General features: G+C 43.4%; 1 long non-coding RNA gene across 1 annotated transcript; it reads right to left on the reverse strand.

The window, feature by feature from the left end:
* Positions 1–7,345: 7,345 nt before the first annotated feature.
* Positions 7,346–10,904, reverse strand: LOC134457525 (uncharacterized). Its single transcript, XR_010036438.1, has 3 exons — positions 10,842–10,904; positions 9,427–9,506; positions 7,346–7,522 (listed from the first exon to the last, which is right to left on the reverse strand). It is a non-coding gene; the product is annotated as an uncharacterized LOC134457525 (long non-coding RNA).
* Positions 10,905–23,120: the final 12,216 nt, after the last annotated feature.

Consider the following 23,120-nt stretch of genomic DNA (forward strand, 5'->3'; position numbering starts at 1 on the left):
AAAACCTCAATAAAATGCATTTTGCAATGCAATTCAATGGAAAGCCCAATAGAAAAATGTCAATTTCCCAACATCTATAAAATGAATATATCTCATTTTGGAAAAGAGCTCTTATTATAAATCCACCTTCCATATCGCCAACTCTGAGACTAGTGTATGGAATAAGAAGGGAATGTGTCAGCCTGTTACCACTCATCATGAAATATTTATCTACGGCCCGCAAGCCGAGCAAAATACTCATGGCAATATATGAGGAACGCAGAAATATCTTCATCCTGTCAACGCGGATTTAGCTTATTCATTTGTGGCACTCATTTCTGAGTGAATGTATGTTTGTCTGTGCATACAGTGTGTGTGTAGTGTATGTGTGTGTGTGTAGTGTATGTGTGTAGTGTGTGTAGTGTGTGTGTGTGTGTGTGTGTGTGTGTGTGTGTGTGTGTGTGTGTGTGTGTGTGTGTGTGTGTGTGCGCAAGTGATGTTGACAGTCATTATTTTGCATGAGAAACTGTAGCTGTGTTCCATGGCTGGCTGGAGCGTGCCTCCATGGATCTCTATGTAAACTAAAGGCAGGTATAACATAGGCTACTCCATGTATCTCTATGTGAAGGCTAAGGGATAGTGTGCTCCATGTATCTCTATGTAAACTAAAGGCAGGGATAACATACTCCATATATCTCTATGTAAAGGCAGGGATAACATACTCCATGTATCTCTATGTAAACTAAAGGCAGGGATAGCGTACTCCATGCATCTCTATGTAAAGGCAGGCTGGCAGGGATAACATACTCCATGTATCTCTATGTAAACTAAAGTCTATAAGGGATAACATACTCCATGTATCTCTATGTAAACTAAAGGCAGGGATAACATACTCCATGTATCTCTATGTAAACTAAAGGCAGGGATAACATACTCCATGTATCTCTATGTAAAGGCAGGCTGGCAGGGATAAGTAGATAGATGTCTAACGGGAGCGGAGATGAGGCAGAGCCAGTTGCTCCCTAATCATCAGTGAGCCGCTTACTCACTCCTGCGAACTCAACCACTATACGGAGTGCAATATTGCCCTCTAGTGGGCTTCTGCTGCCTTTACAGCTGCAGGTCAACTGTTGGTCCACAACAAACAACAACACAAAAACCTGACGGCACGCTCCATGATCCCCAGGGAGAGAGCATGTCCTTGTATTGCAGTTGCAGGAAGAAAAAAAAAACACTTTCCCCCTCCTAAATCTACATAAATTATGTAAAGTATCAATAAGCCTGCACCGTTAAGGACATTATGTGCCGTGTCTCATGCTAAAGTCATTGGACCATTTTTCGGATGGCACCCTTATGAAACAACATGACTCAGATCATGGCATGACACTTAGCTCAACTGAAATAGCGAGTACAAATCACAGCTTTATCGCTGCCCGTCTCCAAGGTGTTGCTGGCATTTAATCAAGCAAAACCATTAACACCGATAGGCTACTGACTTAGCCCTTCTTGTGAGCAAGATGGTTTTGGAATGAAGGATGCATATGGGGCTAACCTCCACGTAACAATCTGCATCCCCATGCCCAGAGGTACCCAGTAAAAAAGAAAACATGCTCTAAGAAAAAAAAATCAAAACGAAAAACCCCAGATTTGACCCAACCAGCACAGAATCACTCAAACTGTGACCAACTGTGAATTCAGACCAGTTAGGCCTACTTGTGTTGGAATTAAAGGGGTATGCCACTATTTTAGGGCTTAATAGGCCTTCAGTTAAAAAAAAAAAAAGTAGGCCTAGTAGAAATAAAAATGATTAAAAAAAAAATAATAAAAAAACTGCCATAGTTTAAAGGGATATGCCACTATTTTGGGGCTTAATACAGTTAAAATCGTTGGCCAGGGTTTATAAAGGTGGTAAAGTGTCTTATGCTACATGCTACAGTGATCCATTGACTTTCACTAGCTTAGCTACATACTCCCTCTTTTAACTTGTCTTAAAGCAAGACAACGCTTAACATGAAAAATAAGACACTTTACCACCTTTATAAACCCCAGCCGATTTTAACTGTATTAAGCCCCAAAATAGTGGCATACCCCTTTAAACTATGGCAGTTTTTTTTATTATTATTATTTTTTAATCATTTTTATTTCTACTAGGCCTACTTTTTTTGGCCACCTCTGCTCATCCCCTTTCTTCCCTGTTATTGCACCAACAGCAAGACACAGTTTGGTCTGGCAAACCTCAGGTAGTTCTAAAACGCAAGATCAACAGGTGATCAGGTGTGTATCAAATGCCTCTGTGTGCAACCTAGCAGACGGAAACCATGGATGGTAGTCGTAGGCCTACATTATGTGCTCGTTTTGCAGTTGATTAAGGCCTTTCCAAGTGAGGACAAACTTGAGAATAGGGCCAGACTAACTTACCGTAAATGCAACATTCACTGTAACATCCAGGGCCAGATTAATGCACAGGCTAGACATGGCTGCAGCCTAGGGCCCCCACTTGCCAGGGCCCCCCCTGACTGAACAAAAGTGAAAAAATGCTGAATTTTGACAATATGCAATATTGAAAAATTCATCTGTCATGTATAGTGCAGTTGGTATACATGGTACCCTTAATTCCTAGCTCCAAATTATGTAAATTTGTCATGAAATTTGCTTTCCGGGGGCCCCAAAGCAGCCTGTAGCCTAGGGGCCCCAGGCCATCTTAATCTCAATATGAGACCCCGGCTACCTCTCTTCAATCCTTATCTGATCTAGTCCAGGCACAAAGGCAAACTGCCACACCTTCAACCAGACATCATTACATCAGATTATGACCGCATGCTTATCAGAGTTGTATAAAGTAGTAGTAGTAGAAGCACTCTTACAGCTGTAGTTACAACACTAGTGGTATGACATTACAATGTTTCATCTTCGTAAAATCATACTAAAGTGTTGTTATTACATAGCCTATGTAAGAGCACTTCTACTTTATACAGCTTTGATGCTTATTCTGTGTATATTTGGTTTCTAATATGGACGTTCTTGTCCACCACAAGAAAATAGTTGAATTTACAACTACCAGTAGGCCTATGTAGATGTTTTTCTTCCATTAGAAGCAATATGTATGCATAAGTTCCCTCCAAATGTGACATTTGCCAAACAGCCAAGCACTGACTGCTCTGACTGCACTGCCTGAACTGCAACCCTTCACTGGGCTTTGCAATTGCTTAATTGGCCCGCTGCGCTGTGCTGGATTGATTGCGGGGTTTTCAGGCAGGAAATGATTGTAGTGCTGACCTAAAAACAGAAGGGAAATGCTAAAGACGGGTTTTTTAGGGAGGCAGAAAAGGTCAGGGCGCAGGCTGTGAAAGGGCAGCACACTCAGCGCATTAAAACGGGATAATTGGCACACAGAGACAAACTTGCTTGTTTTACTAATTTCCCCTGTGGAAAAGGATGCTTGGGGATTACACTGGTGAATAGGGCCGCTGACAGCTTTGGCTGGGCCTGGGACTAACCGCGCGGTCACACCGCCGGCGTTGAACGCGTGGAAAGATGCGGAAGTAATTGACTTTGTATGGGAGAGCAGGCGGCAGAAGCGTTAAAAGCCGCAAAGTGTGTCTAGAGTCAAAAGCGTCAAAAGCCAAGGGCGTCAAAAGTTGAACTTCATCTAAAAATATGCAATGAACTCGGCGGCGGCAGGCGTCAGTCAAGGGAATGTTCACATTTTTCAACACGAGCTTCGGTTGGTTTGCCTCGTTCAACGCCCCTGACCAGTGCTTTCCAGGCAGGAGTCAGCAGCGTTGTGGCTCTTTCATCGCCGGCTGCGTGACCACATCATTAGTCATCTAAAAGGAGCCCTCCACCAGGGCTGTGCCCGGGGAGAAACAAGGGCACTCTTGGCCCCTCATAATTAGCGGTGCAGAGCTGACTCACCGGTGGGCCCTGCACCGTCGTGGGCCCCTATTTTCAGAATTTTGGAAATGCCTGCTATGCCAGATAGCCAGTCCAGCCCTGCCCTTCACCCATTACGTAGTTGTTACAATATACTGAATACCCATTTCTGGGGCCCACCCCTCCATGGGCCCGGGACAACTGACCCCTTTGTTCACCCTTGCCAACCCCCCTATTGGTAAATAACGCGGTAGATCTTTTCAAAACCTACTCTGCTATGTGGGGTATTTGTTTTTTCCATTGCCTGAATGCACACTATACTTACTTACTTACTTAGGCATTTACATTCCTTTTGGAACATAGGCCATTGATGAAGAGTTTCCACCCTTGTCTGTCTTGGGCCATTTTCTCCAGCTGTTTCCAGGACAGTCCCCTCTTCTTAACATCCTGCTCTGTGCTCCTTCGCAGTGAGTGAGCACACTACTAAGAAAGGTTAATGAGCTACACAGTATTTTAATCTCCATGCTATATCGATCAGGGGAGTATGCTAAGAACCCGGCTCAGCAGTAATCCAGGTTAGGATAACATTGAGGTAAATCACACCCAATGGATGAGCCGGGAGTCCTCCTTTTCTGAACTAAATGACACATATGGGTAATTTATTGGAATGCCACAGGCATAGTCCTGTATTATGGCATGTGTATTAGACTTTTATATTTTGTTGTGAAGTACTGTAGTGCATCATAGTGTAGTACATCATCACACACATTACATGTAGATGCACTAAAAAGTGAGAAGGGCTACATACAATGTTGCCTCAACACTCTCCAAGAACTTAGGATGAATAATAGCCTATAAGCAAGCCTGTTATTGACCATTTCTCTTGCTGTCCAACTTATGCAGTCTTTGAAGATTCTCATTAAAGCTACAAAAAGAAGGTCAGTTGCCTGTCACTAAAGCTTTTTGACATAAACAGAGGATTTCCCTGAAAAAGAAGTTGCCCTTGAGTTTCATCATGTATAGGAACCGTTCTTATGCCACACTTGGTTACGTTAGAATCTAGTGTTTCTCAACGGGGGTGCTACAGCCCCCCTGGGGGCGTTGGGGAACCCTAGGGGGGTGTTGAGAAGGATATAGCAGTGTAAGAAAGACTCTGACATTAGTGCCTAGTCCCGCCCCCTTCACGTGCAGTTCAGTTAAGTTCTACTTGGAGCAGGGAGCACATACTCAGCTCTGCTGCTCCAGTTGAGTTATTACCTCAAGATGATTGCATGTGAGAAGTTTGTGTGCGTGCCTTTCCACCAAGTAAGTGTTGTTGTGTCAGAATAGTGAGTTAGTAGTTCGTTTCAGAGTGTGTATGTTGATGTAGAGTTGATGTGACAGTGTTGTTAGATTGGGGTGCTAATCGCGATTAGCGGAGAACTAGCATTGTAGTCATTTGTATAGGAAATTTGTAAGTCATGCTAATTGAGCTATGTTAGATATTTGAAGTAATGATAAGTAATGATGCTAAGACGAGTATTATTTAGTCAGTTTATATTTTGTTAGTTAATTCAGTGTTTTGATTAGCCTTATTCTGTATTTGCAGACCACACACAACTGAGGCTCTTGCCCATGTAATTTATCTGTGAAGTTTAATAAAGAAACTAAAGGGAGACAACTGCTTCTAACTGCTTAATGGTGTTCTAACCGACGCCCCCCATACAACACAACATCCCAACAATTCAGAACCAGCGCAATACAGTCCTTTAGTGATCCTCACCAACATTTTGGTCCTTCGAGCCGGATACTGTGTTGATGTGGGATCAAGATGCAAGAAAGCAGTGAAGTAGTTCGCCCTAGGCGGCAGACCCACCTGTCCTTCCTTGTGGCCAGATCCAGAGTTGCTCCCCGCAGGCAGACATCGATGCCAGGACTGGAGCTCTGCGGAGCCCTCACTGGAGCACAGCTAGCCAGCTTGTTAGCGAAAGAGCTCACGCTGCACATCGACAGCGTCGTTCTGTGGACAGACTCGACGACAGTGTTGACGTGGCTCCAATCGGAGTCATGTCGTTTCAAAGTGTTTGTGGGCACTCGCGTGTCGGAAATACAAGAGCTAACTGACTCCAGCTGCTGGCGCTACGTAGAATCTGCCCTGAATCCCGCCGATGACATTACCAGAGGCAAGACTCTAGGAGAGTTAGCCCAGCCAAACCGTTGGTCTCAAGGGCCACCTTTCCTCTTGAAGAGCCCTTACGGAAGGAAAATATATTTTTGAATATAAGAAATGAAAATATATTATAATATACTACAATATATTGTTTGCCAATATATCGTTTTATATTGTACAGCAGTATATTGCGCAATATAAAGTGATATATTTTGCGGTATACGAGAATATAGACATTATTGCCGTTTTCGTATATTGACTTATGTATTGCATTATACTGTGAAATATATTTTTGCATATATGGAATTATATCCCATATAGTATATGACTTATTGATAAATCATATATTGATTTATGTATTGTATTATACTGTACAATATATTGTTGCATATATTGAATTATACCCCATAGTATATGGCTTATTGATGAATCATATATTGATTTATGTATTGCATTATACTGTACAGTATATTACTGCATATATTGAATTATACCCCATAATATATGGCTTATTGATGAATCATATATTGATTAATGTATTGCATTATACTGTACAGTATATTACTGCATATATGGAATTATACCCCATAATATATGGCTTATTGATGAATCATATATTGATTAATGTATTGCATTATACTGTACAGTATATTACTGCATATATTGAATTATATCCCATAATATATGGCTTATTGATGAATCATATATTGATTTATGTATTGCATTATACTGTAAAGTATACTGTTGCATATATTGGATTATATCCCATAGTATATGGCTTATTAATGAAATCATATATTGACTTATGTATTGCATTACACTACACAACATACTGTAACTTACTTTATACAAGGCATTTATGAAGTAGTGTAATTACAACAATGACCAAACATCAATTCAATTCATTCAACTGTTGACATTGGTTTATTAAAAACATGAAACTAACCGACCCTTTAACACCACCGCTCGCAGAGACAGAGGGGCAGACAGGCAGGGAAACGCACACAAACCACGACTTGACAACGACACCGGCCAACAGGCCAAATGCTGGTGAAACTTGCCTGTGGTCAGTAACAATTTCAGTCTCCCACTTTGGCCAGTAACTTGTACTTAAAATGTAGATGCAGAAAAATTCTTAAAAAAAAACAAATAAAACAAAAATAAAAACAAAACAAAAAACTGTGGCTGTGGCCGGTAAGCGAATCACCTCACATAAAGCACTGGCACACATGCACGCGTGCACACATACAAACGCGCACACACACAAACACATACGCGTGCCCGCGCACACACAAACACACACACCTTCAGATATTTATTATATTTTAAAAAAAAAATGAAAGTGAAGGTGAATTCAGGGGCAGACCGCCCGCAGCCTCAGTCACTCAAGGTCAACAAGAGGGCTCATAGGCCTGTCCATGGACTTCTTTTTCTCTTGGTGAAGCAGTTCACAGATTCTTTTATTTAGCGACATCCGGATCTCCCCCATCCTCGCACCTGGATGTGCCTGAGCAACAGCATCTGCAAAAGTAAAGTAAAAAGAATGTTAACTCTCTAACCCATTGTGCAGGCGAGACGTTCCATTTCTTTTTCCGTTGGGAAGCGACAAGGAAGCATAGGCTGGTGACGTAGACAAGCGAGGCGAGCGGGCGGGAAAGTTGGGCTCGGCTGAAAGATATGCTAATGAAACGTAGTGATGGGAAAAATTTCAGTTTCAGTTACAATCTAGGGCCACACATTCCAAATGGCCTTGTTTTACCTGTCTAATTCAACCATGTGATCATTCCACCATCGAATCACCAGGCTGAATTGGACAGGTAAAAACAGGTCACCTGGAATATGTGGAACTGGATTGTAACTAAAACTGAACTTTGTCCCATGAAGCGGTAGCAAGTGGGAGAGGTTTCAAATGAAAGTTATTTCATGGAGTTATGTTACAACATTGTACTGGTAGGTAAACACTTGACAGCAGAGCCAAGTATGTCCATAAAACAGTATATGAGAACATATAATTGTCGGGAGGAAATGCACGAGGATTCATTCTGCCCTTTACGCCAACTATTTAACTGGACAAACAAAAACTTGGTTTCGATGGCAACATTGCTCGACACGCCCAACCCCCACCTGCTTACATGCTTACCATAACCATCAATTTCAGACAGAGTATTCACTATGGCTGGGAATATTACACCATTCAATCATGCAAGATTAATCTTCTCCATGGCTGTGCAGTACATTAGGTAGTAGTAGTTTCAATGAGCAGCATAGTCACAATAACTAATCTGGGAACAATCCTAAACAGTGCATCTTTAAAAGGGCAGGCAACTATTTAGGGGTAACACTTAAAATTGTTGACCTGGGTGTGTAAAATATCTTATTATTCATTTTTGGTTTTGTTTTACATATCCTCAGAGGAAGAATGTTGCTAAGCTAGCAAGAATATATGGACCAAAGTCCTGTAAATGATTTGGGAAACATTTATTTTGTCTCTTGACTGACTATCAATGCTCATACAGAGTCCACATAGCAAGTGAAAAGCCAGAGGGCAAGAGGGAGTATAAAACACCACACCACCTACAATGAAAAGTAAGTCCATTCCCCTCCTTCACAGACCCAGGTTTTCAGCAGTGATTTGCCACCAAATAGTAGTTCATGCTCTATGACCTCTTTCAAGTCACTCTGGATTTAAGTGTTAGCTAAATGTAATGTATCAAGTGTACTTCTTGTTAGAAAAAATGGAACAGGTGCACAGAACGCTGAAATTGTGTTTGACCAATGTACAGTTGAAACTTGAAGGGTATGCCACTAGTTTGGGGCCAAATACACCGTTGGTTCATGAAGGGTTTTATTTTTCATGTTAAGCATTGTGTTACATTCTCATACTCCTTCCTTTCAATAGTCTGAAACAAGTGCCCAACATTGCCCAGCTTTGTAAACCCAGGTCAATGATTTTAACCACATTTAGCCCAATGAACCATTGAATGTAACATGTTACTTCAGCAAGTTTCACACATTCAATGTGCAGTTAATAATGTAGCTCAAGTAAACTCTAAATCTGGATGTCCTAACCCACTGCCCCTGACCCATCCAGACCACCCCCCCCCCCCCACACCGCACACACACACACAGCTCAGTACCCCCCCCCCTTCCCCACACACACACACACCGTCCTACAACCAACCACACCTTCACCCTGCAATAAATAACTAGGTTACATCCATTCCATAATTAAGAGGTCCATTTTGTCCCACTCAATCTCTCTTATTCCCTGTTTATTCAGTAGCTTGATTGAATGAGGTATTTTTGAAACGATTATATTTGCACCAAGGGAGTCTGAACCTCCTCCCAAAGTTCAGATAGATGTATTCCCCATTTAGTGCATGATCACCAGTGAGTGAGCATAGTAAAGGCACAGTATCGCTTACCATTTCAAGTACTGGAATGCACACCAGTCCATGTGACTATTTTTCCTCCAGACCATCGCTGCATACCTCTTCAGCAACCTCTGCAAAAAAGTTAAAAGAGCAACAGAAAATTAACATTCACTCACACACTTAACCTTAAATAGGCACAAAGATACCCACCAAGCTCATCACTTCTATACCATTGTCAGAATTGTGAGCTATTCTGACAGTGATATAAAAAACACACCAGAATTGTGTAAGCTATGGTCTGTGAAATGAAACATTTGTGTCATACAATTAAGCAATTATGCATGAACAGCAAATCATCAAATAACTACAGGAGGATGATGGGGCGGGGGGATGGGGACCAAGTTCATGTCGAGTGGTGGAACTACAGCATTCTAGCTCGCAGTCGCAGAGCGTCGGTAGTGGCACTCTGTGTCTCGTCCCGACAACAGGGAAGACACATTGAAATCGCAGCAGCCAACATCGTTAACAGTTGCACGTCTGTTCTTGGCACGAAGGCACTCTTTTATGAAGATGATGAAGCGAAGGAAGACTTAAACTCATGCATGTAACTGGCGAGAATGAATTCTGATGAACAAGAATGACTCGCGCATTCGTTTAAGAGTAAACATGAACACCAACATGACTCAATGAATGCAATTGCTGTGAGCAAAGCAAACTCCGAACTATCACAGAGTAGCTGAAGACAACGACGTGTGCCGTTTTGAAATTCGCCAATTTGACGACAAGGCTTCGTTAACCTCTAACAGCTCTACAGGAACGGGACAGTGCAGTTAGTTCGTGAGCAAGTTACTCAAAAAAACCTATTGATGTTACCACAATGGGAAAACCGAAGCAGCAACAGCTATGCTTTACCAAAAATAATGCAGGACATTGCCTCATTTTACTACACTCTAATGCCCATTTTTTAAGCAAGTTAGCGATGTGCATTTAGATCTTATCGCACTTCACTTCACTTCCCTTGCGTTAGCCGAGTAAGCTAGGCGGCTAATTAACTGAGGCCTGGCTTTCTAGGCTGACGTTGGGGCTCAGCAGTATTAGCCAGATAGACGTTGCTAACGTTCTCTGACAAGCCAAATAAAGTGGGCTCACCTGAAATTGACCACTACAACCATATAATATCGACAGAAGTATTACGTTTACGTTTTCGAGATGTGTAGAACTATATCTACTGTCAATGAGAACTACACACCATTTCGACAACGCAAACATCGCTAGTAGTACAACAGCTTGGTAGCGCGGGAAATTCAAAAAAATAACGTATTTCTAGTCCTTGGGAAAAAACTGAACAAACATCCAACTTCGATAACAACTTGGCTAAACTTTGCACATCAACCACTGTGGACGTTTCAGACTATATGCTTGTATATTTATGTTAACAAATTAACAAACTTCTCTTTATAACTTACCTCGAGGCGGCTGGTTGGTTTGTGTCACTGTGGTGGGGAGTCTGGCTGGCGACTGTGTGTGGAGCTACAATCCGGACCGCGCTCAAGCCGAGACGGCTATCTCGCCACTTTAGCTTCAGGTTGTGACGACGTGACGTAGGCTCGTCATACGTGATATGAGAACTGAGATGATTCAATCATAGACTGCTGTATATTGATCAATATATTATTATATATGGCCATATATGATCCACCTAAAATGACTTTATAATGTCGAGTAAATGTCCAATGTTGTGCAAAATGTGCTTGCTGAACTAAAAACATCAAGAAATACAGACCGAATAGTGGAATACATTTTTGTTTTGCCAGCCATATATTTTAAAATATATGGATCAATATATAGTAATAGGTTGTTCAATAATATATTGCTATATATTTTCAAATATATGAGCGTGTTTGTGATATATTGTGATATATTTTCTAATGTATTGCAGTATAAATTGTAGTATATTGCAGTATATTTTCCTTCCGTAAGGGAGCCCAGAGGAGTGGCCAGTGAAACCTGACACAGTGCCTGAGCCAGACTCAGCGGAATACCGTAAGTCTACTTTCTGCGGCCTGACGTCCACAGTCGAGCCATCCAGCGTCACCACTGCCAAGCAGTACTCCCAGAGAGAGTAGAGAGAGAGAGGTTCCATTGGCCCATTGTTTCCTGGTTCTATTATGGCCCCCCTTAGGCAGACCTAAGGACTGTTCTATTCATTGTAGGAGCATTATGACACGCCCCTTTAGGCAGACAGGAACCTGGTGCCCTAGGTGCCCATAGAAGCCTATTATGTTGGCATATCTCTATAGAATATCTCTGGTACTCCTGCTGGACGGACCTGGTCGACGCCACTGTCCAGGGGCTTGATGGGGCGGCTGCCCCGTCTTCAGTCCCAACTGCGTCCGACTACCAGCAGGCAGAGATGCTGATCTTCAAGCAAGTGCAACAGGACTGTTTCCCAGAGGAGCTACGCCTTCTTCGGGCTGGCAAACCTGTCCAGAGGAGCAGTCGGCTCCTCACCCTGTCGCCTGAGCTGGATCCCGAGGTCGGGATTATCAGAGTGGGAGGAAGACTGCGACGAGCGGAGGCGCTGGATCCCAGCACCATCCATCCAATCGTCTTAGATCCATCCCATCCAGCTACTAAGCTCCTGATTCAGGATTATGATGCTCACTTGTGTCATCCAGGCCCTGAACGTGTATTCGCCGAGATGAGGCGGACCTTCTGGGTTCTGCGCGGAAGAGAGGCCATCCGACGCATACAGCACCAGTGCCAAGAGTGCCGGTCGATGGAAAGCTCGTCCAGTAGTGCAGAAGATGTCTGACCTACCTGCAGCTCGACTAAGGCTCTTCCAGCCACCGTTCTATTCAACTGGTGTCGACTGCTTCGGGCCATTCCAGATCAAGATTGGCCGCCGCACAGAGAAGAGGTGGGGCATTATCTTTAAATGCCTCACTACCCGTGCTGTGCACTTTGACCTCTTACACAGTATCGACGTGGACTCTTATCTGATGGTTCTCAGGAGGTTCATCGCTCGCAGGGGGACCCCTGCAGAGGTCTACTCAGATCAAGGGACCAATTTCAAGGCTGGAGAGAAGGAGTTACGCAAGTCCTTTGCCAGCATGAGTCCAGAACTGCAGAAGCTCCTGGCAAAGCAGAAGATTGACTTCCACTTCAACCCACCTGCCTCCCCACATTTCGGTGGGGTTTGGGAGCGGGAGATTAGATCGGCAAAGTCTGCTCTCTATACTGTGATAGGAGCACAGTCAGTTTCCGAGGAAGTGCTTCGTACAGTTCTGCTAGAAGTTGAGGCCATCCTGAACTCTAAGCCTTTGGGCTATACGTCGTCCAGTATTGCTGACGAAGACCCTGTGACGCCTAATGTTCTTCTGATGGGGCGGCCTGATGGTGCATTGCCACAGGTGGTGTACCCCATGGACAAAGGCTTGACGAGGAAGAGATGGAGGCATTGCCAAGTCATGGCCGACCAATTCTGGGCAAGATTCATACGCAACTATATGCCCACTCTACAGTGTCGTCAGAAGTGGCATGATGATACTACAGAGGAACTCGCTGAGGGCGCAGTGGTCCTGCTGGTAGACCCACAGCTACCAAGAGCAAGCTGGCCTATCGGGAAGATCATCACAGCGCATTGGAGTGCAGATGGACGTGTGCGATCGGCGGACGTCCAGGTGAAGGACCGAGTCTACACCCGTCCAGCGGCCCGGCTCATCTGCCTTCCTGCCCTTCCGGACACCGACGGCGCTGGAGATCATCCTTCGTCTACCTGAGACTCATCCGAGTCTTTCTCGTGAGCGAATTGCCACAGCAATTCGGGGGCGGCTGTAAGAAAGACTCTGACATTAGTGCCTAGTCCGCCCCCTTCACGTGCAGTTCAGTTAAGTTCTACTTGGAGCAGGGAGCACATACTCACCCAGGCGCGGAGTGGCCGTCGGGAGATCGGGGACTTGTCCCGGTGGGCCGCGGCCGTAAAATGAAATATCGCGGCCGCCCTGGGATCTTATCCGGCCCTGACATTTTCCTATTGCGCTGTATTCCCGACCTCCGACCCTGTACTTCACTGTTGCTAACTAGTAGTATTCCTATCGTCTAAGATGTTGACTCACCAGAATATATACCGTCTACCCAACCGCAGTACCTCACTGACGGTGTCAAACAGTAAATTGGCCACACCCCTTCTCTACTGATAATTTTCATACACCGTAGATCGCGGAAGTTTACAAGATCTTAGTAACACAGTTTCGTTTTCAGTATTTAAATAACCTGTGATGTGTACATTGGTTACCAAAGGATGGAAATAGTAGTAAATTATGATTTATTTTCCGATTTCCACACGACTGTTACAGTTTACAGTCTTTCCAGTCCAGATTGCTCTGTCACTTGCTCTGTGGTTATTGAATTGGGTTACGAACAGACTCCACCAAGTGGTAAGGAAGAGAACTGCACCTAACAGAAGCAATGGGTTTTGTTTTGATTTGTTAGAACTACCAGCATATCTCCTTATAGTCGAAATAATATTATTATCATACATTTATTTATATGTTAATGTGGTACATTTAGGATGTAGCCTATGTCTGAAGAAGAACAAAATAATTCTTACCACACAAGATTCTGATGTGACCAGTGCTGGGTGTGTAGGCTAAACTGTGGATTAAAGTAGAGTGATTGCAAGAAAGAAAGACATTTGCTGCGACGAAGACAGCGTTTTAAGGTAGGCCTACACCGTTTGGTTATACATTTTGTTGACTTATGGTTGTGCTTTGAAGTAGCTAGGTTTGGCTTATTTGCTGCATGGTGGGTTTATTGCACAATGTAGACAGACTTTGTGTAAGCTATAGGCTACTATACTATATTTTGTAAGCCTACTCTTCTAAAAATCCCCACACTCAAAACTTTGTGCCCATGCTCATCCTGTCTTCCTTAAATGATATTTCTATTTCAAACTGTCAAAATGACAGTGGAGTGCACATTTGCATGGAACAGTAGCGTGATGTAGCCTAACCTAGTAGGCCTATGAATGCTTTGGACTGTGATGATGGCTCCAGTGGTGTAGGCTAGTCTACTTTTTGAAGTGGGTATACTGTATATTTGAGCATTTTTTGATCTGTACTGTATATATTTGTGCTATTGTAAATAATGGATCAATCAATTTTAAGTGGGTATACTGTAATCCCTGAATTTTGGACATGGGTGTGTATACCTGCGTTTTACATAGACTACACCACTGGCTGTGCATTTCATCAAGGTGTAGGCTAAATTCTCCAATTCAGGTTGATATTTTGACAACACTAATGTTCACATGTAGTACGACTGCAGATTTTGTGGCTTTTGTCTTTTTGGTTAGGAAACCATGTTGTTCGCTTTGGTTTTTTTATTTATTTTTTTTTTAAACAAGAGGGCCGCCAAGGGGAAAACTCTCCCGGTGGGAAAAGGTGGGCCACTCCGCCCCTGCTGGGAATCGAACCCGGGTGGTAAACGTGTGCCCTACCATATCAGCCACGGTAAGGCCAATTTTTTCTAAAGATCTTTTTTGTTTTTCAATTTGAGGATGCACAGTCTGTCCGTCTCATCACTTCTACATGCACATCTGTTTCCACAAAGAGCGTCGCTGCAGCAGTTAGTCTGCTAATAAAGCCTTAATAGCACATACAAGCAGGACACAGGAACCAGATGGTGCGTCTGAATGTGGTGGCGAACAGCAGATTAGACGCCATTAGTGGCCTTATTTAAACACATGCCACCCAGATGCTCAATCATACCGGCTAGTAGGCAGACTCCTATTTATACAGTACAACACAGTTTTAAAGAAAGTGCTTTAGCAGGATTAAGAAAGTGCTTTGCAAAAAAAATCATAAAACAAAAGCCACACAAAGACACAAAGTCTCGAACATCACAAGACAACAATAGCCTACATATACGTTTTTAAAAATCAGTGCAGATTGTCAGGAACATAGGCCAACTATCCACCTGATCACCCCGCCCCATTCAACATATTTCGTGCTTTCACATTTCCTGTCTGCTCGTTCCTGTTAGGCTGCCCATAGCCCGTCTGAATGATTTAGCACTAGCAACTGACACAAATAGCCTAGTAATGGTGCCACCCTTGTATCCAAATATTATAAGGTCGATAGTGGGAGATTTGTGAGAACCAGCTGAGAAACATTCCCACTTGCATTGTGGGGCTTTAAAACATCAATAGGTTTTGGCTGATAGGAAGTGGCTCGGTAGCTTGTTGTGTAGTTTGAGGTCTACCACATATGACCTCCTGTTGCTCTCATCTCAGATGTTCTGAAAGTTCTAGTCTAGTGATTCATGAATAAAACAGACCCAATGTGTATTTTTCCAGTTACACTACGTTTAAGTCAAAACCACTGTAATAACATTCTACTCGTGTGGGGTGAGTAGGCCTATACTAACTCAGGGGCTCCCGAACTTCACCACAACAAGGCCCCCATATACAGGTAGATTCCAACCAAGCCCCCTCCGGCATTTTAACGTCCCGTGTCCCGTTTCAGTTCAATACGGAACCCTGTACTTTTATCTCTTAATACGGGACGATTCCGTATTTCAAGGGACGGTTGACAACCCTAATTATAATGCAATTCTTAACTAAAGCAACATTGTTTAGCTTATTTTTGGTATATTCTGATGTACATACAGTAAGTCATTACATTTATTAAATTATTAGCCATTTTGTTTTGCTATACTTTTCCTTCCACCTTTGTGCGTCCCGCCTAGCACCCCCTCGCTGCCCCCCCAGGGGTCCCCTACTCCCACTTTGAAAGCCGCTGTACTAACCAACACCAATGACAAAGTATAGGCTGTGGAGCCATTTTAGGACGACAAAATGTCCATAGCACAGTTTGAGCCACACTAACTGCATGTTATATTTTCAACTGGACATCTAAAATGCCTTCTTTAGTATACCATGTGTGACGGAGAGAAAATGGGGAATCGAGCTGCGTGGAAAGAGAGAGGAGAGACCGATATCTAACTCAGAGAAATTGGAATGAGGATGAAAAAAACAGCTTTTTACTGAATAGACTAGAGGACTTCACAAAAAAGATGAGACCATTTTGTCCAGCCAAGCATTGCAATCCATTAGAAGTCCCCACTGTTTGGCTCCTGTGCAGGGCTGGACTGGCTATCTGGCATAGCGGGCATTTCCCAGTGGGCACCGCACCCTCGTGGGCCCCTATTGGCCATCTGGCATAGCGGACATTTCCCAGTGGGCACCGCACCCTCGTGGGCCCCTATTGGCCATCTGGCATAGCGGGCATTTCCCAGTGGGCACCGCACCCTCGTGGGCCCACCGGTGAGTCGGTTCTGTGCCGCTAATTATAAAGGGCCCATTTAAGCCAATAGTGCCCGGCAGGGGCGTAGCACCAAATTTGGAACAACTTCTTTCATGGGCCCCCCTACTCACACACATACCACCCCCCCCGACCACGCGCCTACCTCCAGATATTGTCATCCTTCTTGCCTTCCTCAGAATACCCCTCTATGCTTTCCTCTCCTTCACTTGAATCATCCTCATCTTCAATCATATGATAACACAGAACAGACATAATAAAATTATAAAAGTATAAAATGTCCTTATTTTTCACATTACCAGTTAAAAGTGGGCTATCATATGCCCATTCATAGGGATGACTTTTAATCACTTTATCATCACTATGGTGTGAGGGGGAGGAGAGAGACTTGTAAATCTCTCTTCACAATGCATTTAGCCTAATATTTTGTGTACTAAGGACACATGAGACATTGATATGTTGAACTGAACTTTCTTCAATGTGCATCCCTGAACAGAAACACACGCGCTCGCGCACACATTCGTTCACTTGCACTGGCCCGCTGCACGCACGTCACGTTTGCCTGTATCTTGTTAGTTGGGGTTTGGGACAGCAAGGGATAGAGAATCAGCGGTGATTTACTGATGAAATGTCGCTTAAAACCTGCTGTAAAGCAGAGTAAATAGGCTAGAACAAAAGTATCGCTGTTTGGATTTGATGTCGTTATTCTCAACCTTTTAAAGTCAGGGCACCCCGCCCGAACATTTATTATTTCTTTGAAATCATTATTTATTAGGCTCCTGCATATAGTTTCAGATTTAAATTGGCCATTAACTATTTCACAGTAGCCTACCTTAAACAGGGTAATTGTCATGAACACTCAATGCAGATAGGCTACCTGCTCAGCACGGAGGTAGGCCTATAGGCTATAGGCTACTCTGCCTATCTTTTATCGTGCGCTTTGCGCAGATTAGAATGGCGTCAGCAGCATTCAAAACGCAGACTGGTGCCCTGTCAAAATCTCGTCATTAATTTACCACCCTTCAGCTATAGGCCTAACGGACGTTGTCAGAAGTAACCAGAGTTCCTATTGAGAATGTTGAGACTGCAAAATAAAAGCAGAATGACGGTTCAAGACTGACAGCTGTTCGCACCGTCACCTTGACATTGGCAACTGATGAACATGACGTCGATTAATATCGTTACGAGTTTGATGCAGCCTGTCGAGAAACTGTTTTTCCTCCAGACTAGGATATTAGGCTAGCTAAAATAGGCTCACCTTCTCTCAAGTTCACACCATTTGCATCTGCTGTGACAGGGGGCATCTTCACGTTCGTGACATTTTCTGGATTCATTTTACAAATTGCTTTACTATCATTTGGATATTCGAACCAAAATCGACCTTATGTTGGTCTTGTGACACTTTTTGTTATGAATATATCAAAGACAAATATGGGTTCTATAGGCCTAGGCCTATCACAATTATAGCCAAAAAAATGAGATTGTTTTTTTATTTGACTTCGGCTAGGCCTATGACATGTAGGCCACACGGAATGGGATAACCAGTTAGCCTACTGTGTAGGCTGTAATTTTGACATTTTTGCTCACCTTTCTTGCAAGAAATCAGCAGCAGTTGCTTCATCTGGTTTTCTCTGTCTCTCTTGCCTTTCTATTCTTTTTGTGAAAACCTGGTATTTTAGACATCTTTCATTGCTAACCGGCTGCTGCGTTTAATGCCTAGGCCTAATAATGAAGTGAGTGAGTGTTGATTACGCATATTGTGCAATCAAAAGTCCGCGAGAGCTGCGGACTAAACCAATGCGTATTGATAATGGGGGTGTCGGATATATTATAGCCTATTTGCAGGCTAGGATATCCAATTCAATATATGTATTTCCAGAGAACATTGGAATTACATAAATTACCAACATGTCTTGACATTATTTTAAGAATAATGTTTAAAAAAACAAAACAAGAAGAACATTTTCCAAAGGGGGCCCCCCGGTGGGCCCCCCAGGTGGGCTGGGCCCTAAGAATGAGTCAGGGTTTTCCCCCCCTGTTCCACGCCACTGGTGCCCGGGCCCTATTTCTCCCCCAGTCTAGCCCTGCCCCTGTGTGTGTGTGTGTGTGTGTGTGTGTGTGTGTGCTTAGCTCCGCAGCACTCTGCAAATACAGATGAGGTTCCTTCCTGCGGTGATTAATGTTTGGGAGAGTGGACGCCCTGGTGGGAGCCAGTTATTAACCACACTCTGCTGTCACTATAGAAATCCTCATGATGGTACAAAATGCCGTCATTGAGTGCAACCGCTATATTCTTCCCCCAACAATAACAGGGTTTTTTGTTGTATGAAGAGGGTGAGTGTTGTACTTTCTGCCTTCGTGCTTCCTTTCTCCCAGCGTGCAGGGAACACCCGGCAGTAATATGGGAGCAGATCCAGTGAGCAGAAAGAGAGAAAAGCGACCTGCATGTGGTGTGGCTAGACGGACCAGACGTGGGCAAACTCAGGCCCGGGGGCCACATGCGGCTCATTGAGCCATTTCATGTGGCCCCCAGAGCCTTTACAAGAAAGAAAACTTTTAAATACAAATTCAAATGGTTACTCAACATTCTTAAAATGCTTCCTAAAACAAGAGTCTTGAGAATTTACGATCAACCAAAGACATAGGCGTCATCTAAATACATGTGCAGGAATATCATTGCTGCCAAGTTACGTCAGCGTACACTGTTTTATCATTGACAAGTTGTCTGTGGCATCCATCCCTTCAGTCAATATTCTAAACCCAATGCGGCCCTCGGGCCAAAATAATTGCCCACCCCTGGGCTAGACCTTGCCAATGGATACGGGTCAGTCCCCCACCAGCTCAGAGTCTCCTTCTATATCCGTCTGCATTCGCGTCTAGTGTCAAATTACTTCCGACCTCCAGATGTGCTATACCCACCAAGATTTCACTACAAGTTGGTAATGACGGGAATGCCCAGCAGGTACCCTGTACCAACAGCCTGTATCTTCAAAACATCTTGCTTGTTTCGAGCGATTGGGGTGGTGTGTGTATACAGGTAAAACCAAGAAGATGAAAATTGTGCCTATGTCCAAATATGTATGGGATTAAGTGTGCTTTCGAAAGTCTGGCAACAAAAATTAAATCTTGACACATCCTAATCAAGGCATGCAATTTAACACACACAACAATGATGTGGAATTTAGACACTGGTTATGTCTCAAATCACGCACTTGTGCACTGTTTTTCAGTGCATAGGGCGCTCACGCTGAAAATTTCAGTTGAGCCAGTGCACTGAAAGTGACAGGATGATCCCCTAACAATGGCGGAAAAATGCAGTGCTTGGATGATGGACACCACATGCACTAAACGGCGGCCATGTTGACAATGACACGGAGGAAATGTGGCAGTCAGTTCAGTAGAAGAGTTTGGTCAACAGTCTCCTAATTCTGTAAGTAATGTTGATGGTGCACCAATCTTTTCATGCCAACCAAAGTATTGTATGTGTGATTGTTGTCCTTTTGGGTGAAGGAAATGGAAAAACAAGCACCAGACGCTGTGCATTGTACACAGTAGCAAACTGATATTTTGGCGAGCTAATGCCATGCTCAGCCGTCACTTCCAGCGAAGGCACAGTGCGTAGTGCTCTAGTTTTTCCACGACCCTATGCACTAAAGACCTCAGTGCACTGTGTGCACTGTGCACTGACTGTCAGTGCACTGACACAAGTGTGTGATTTGAGACATAGCCACTGTGTCTGTCTGTGTGTGTGTGCAGGCCATGAATTTGCTTACAAAGGCACACCTTGCTGAAACACAATAGCAATCTCACTCTGGCTTTCTTCTCTCCAGTAAAAAAAGAAAAACTATCCTAATTAACATCTGCACTGACCCGAGAATATACATTTATTTTCTCATCTGTGCCGCACATCTTGAATTTCTTTTGACACCCTCTTTTGATGGGGATCCGCGATTTGCATTTTTTTTGTCCCCCTACCCCCTCCCTCTCTCTTTCTCTTGTAATGTATGCATCAAATTCATGCAAAATTAATTTTGAATTTACCACTGTCTGAGTTCCAAAATAGCCAAACACAATGCAATGGTAATGGAGATATGCACCACAGCACGGTCTCCTGGAACTCGTACAATCTCTTTTGTAAATAGATGAAAAAATGTAATCGCGTGTTTCCCCCCCCTCACCACAAAGAGGGAGTGATGCCCATAATTCATTCCTCTGTCAAATGTCTTGTGCTTACAGGCCTGAATTACCAAATGCCATTTCAGTTGAATGTATCTGCAAAAAGGGGAGGGAGAGAGTGCGAGGCTTTCCACACACAAATCACCCCTGGGGATTATATTATGTATGGTGAAAATGGCACGTCGGTCTTCCATCAGTGAATCGAAAATTAATCAATGCAGAGGATGACACAGCTGGCTAGTTAAGAATAGCAGCGATGAGAAGCCGGCTTTGGTATGCCTAGCATCAGGGACGGAGTAATGCACAGGCTAGACATGGCTGCAGCCTAGTGCCCCCCACCTGCCAGGGGGCCCACGACTGGTCAAAAGTGAAAAATCGCAAAATTATGCAGATGCACTCATGCAAAGATGCAATATTGAAAAAATCATCTGTCATGTTGACTACAGTTGTTAGACATATTGTCCCTAATTCCTAGCATGTAATTATGACACTGTCCATGTAAATTTGTCGTAAAATTTGCTTTCCGGGGGGCCCCACATCAACTTGCAGCCTACGGGCCCCAGGCCATCTTAATCCGGGCCTGCCTAGCATCAAATACTGCACATGTGTGCACTGCATGGCCATCACATAGACTAGGCTATAGACAGCATCTGTGCTGATCACAGCTCACTCTCCTAGTTGTGCAATAGGAACTAGGAACCAACAGGACACATCATCAGGGGTGATAGTGAAAAAAATCCTGAGCCTGAACTTTTTCCCCTGCTCTAAGGACGACGATAGATAGCCTACTGCATAGTGACGTAACGTAGGCCTATTTTGACACATTATTCAAACATTTAATAGCCTCTGTATGGCCATTATTCAAGCCTGATAGTAGAAGAAAACCCTGAACCTGTATCGCTTTCTGAGATAAGAATAACCTAATGGCTAATTAGTATCAATGTTTTTATTTTTGAAACTCTGTCAAGCCTGAAATCAGGCATGGAGCCTGAATACTATCAGGCCTGCATCATGCTCTCCTTGGATATTTTAGGCGTGTCATGACCTAAACCTAACACCTAGGTTAAGGTTAAGTGCATAAGTTTGCTCCAATCTTTAAATATTTGTGTAAGGGTTCAGGTAAGAATAGAGTAGGCCTATATAGAAATCGTCTCGGACACAGTTGAACCTTTTCAAAAAACACTACATTGGTTCACTCGTTTCTCCCAATTTGTGAAGGAATTGTCCTACACTACAGCAACAAATCAAAGTGCATTATAATTGCACGTTTAAAAAACCCAAAATAAAACAAAGATAAAGCATACATAAAAATCCAACCACTTGTGACTGTGTGACTGTCTTAGAAGCTTGGAATTAATCACAAAAAGCAGTAAATAATAAAACAACATAGGCAAGTGTATGCTAATCCATGCAGGAGGTGATAATGGCTTTGCTTGCTCCACAAGAAGCCCCTTAGTCTTCAGCCGTCATCTAAACTAGAGCAGTGTTTCTCAACAGGGGTGCTGGGGAAACGTGGCTGATAAATAAATTATGTAATATAATACATATTTTTCTAAATTGATAAGTTATTGCTAGTCAGTGGAATCTTTCATCTGCCATTTACACACAATCAGTCAGCTGCAACTTCGAACGTAGGTCGTGTGACGTCTCCAAATGTTTACTTTTCTAAGCTTGTGTGGTATCGGATGCAATGCCATGTTACGACTTGTTGGTTTGGGGTGCCTTGAGATTTTTCATGAATTGAAAGGGTGCCGTGCCTAAAAAAAGGTTGAGAAACACTGAACTAGAGCATGGCCGCGTCTGCAGCAGCTGGAAGGCTGTCAGCCTCGCCGAGGAGCATTGTCAGGAGCAAATCAATGCATAATCTCCATCTGGCGGAGGATAGTGGTGTCAACAATGATCGATTCCGCGATGCAATCCAATGCGATCCAGAATCGATCCGGCAAGTTCCAGAATCGATCCGGCAATTTTTTTTAGTTTCAATTACTTCCATGGATATTTCGGGAGCAAATGAATGTTAAATCAATTAAAAGCACTTGAAAACATTGCAAGACTGATACAGACTAATACAGACTGATACAGAAAACAGCCAATAAATTGTTGCTCAGTATCTGACTACTTGTATTGCCTCATCATGACATTTGCTTTGCTTTCAGTAGAAATGTAATACATTGCAATGCATTGTAGAATTGAATCGGATCGGATCGGATCGCATAGAATCGAATCGAATCGCTACCTCCCGAA

This window comes from Engraulis encrasicolus, chromosome 10, assembly GCF_034702125.1.
Source record: "Engraulis encrasicolus isolate BLACKSEA-1 chromosome 10, IST_EnEncr_1.0, whole genome shotgun sequence".
NCBI lineage: Eukaryota > Metazoa > Chordata > Actinopteri > Clupeiformes > Engraulidae > Engraulis > Engraulis encrasicolus.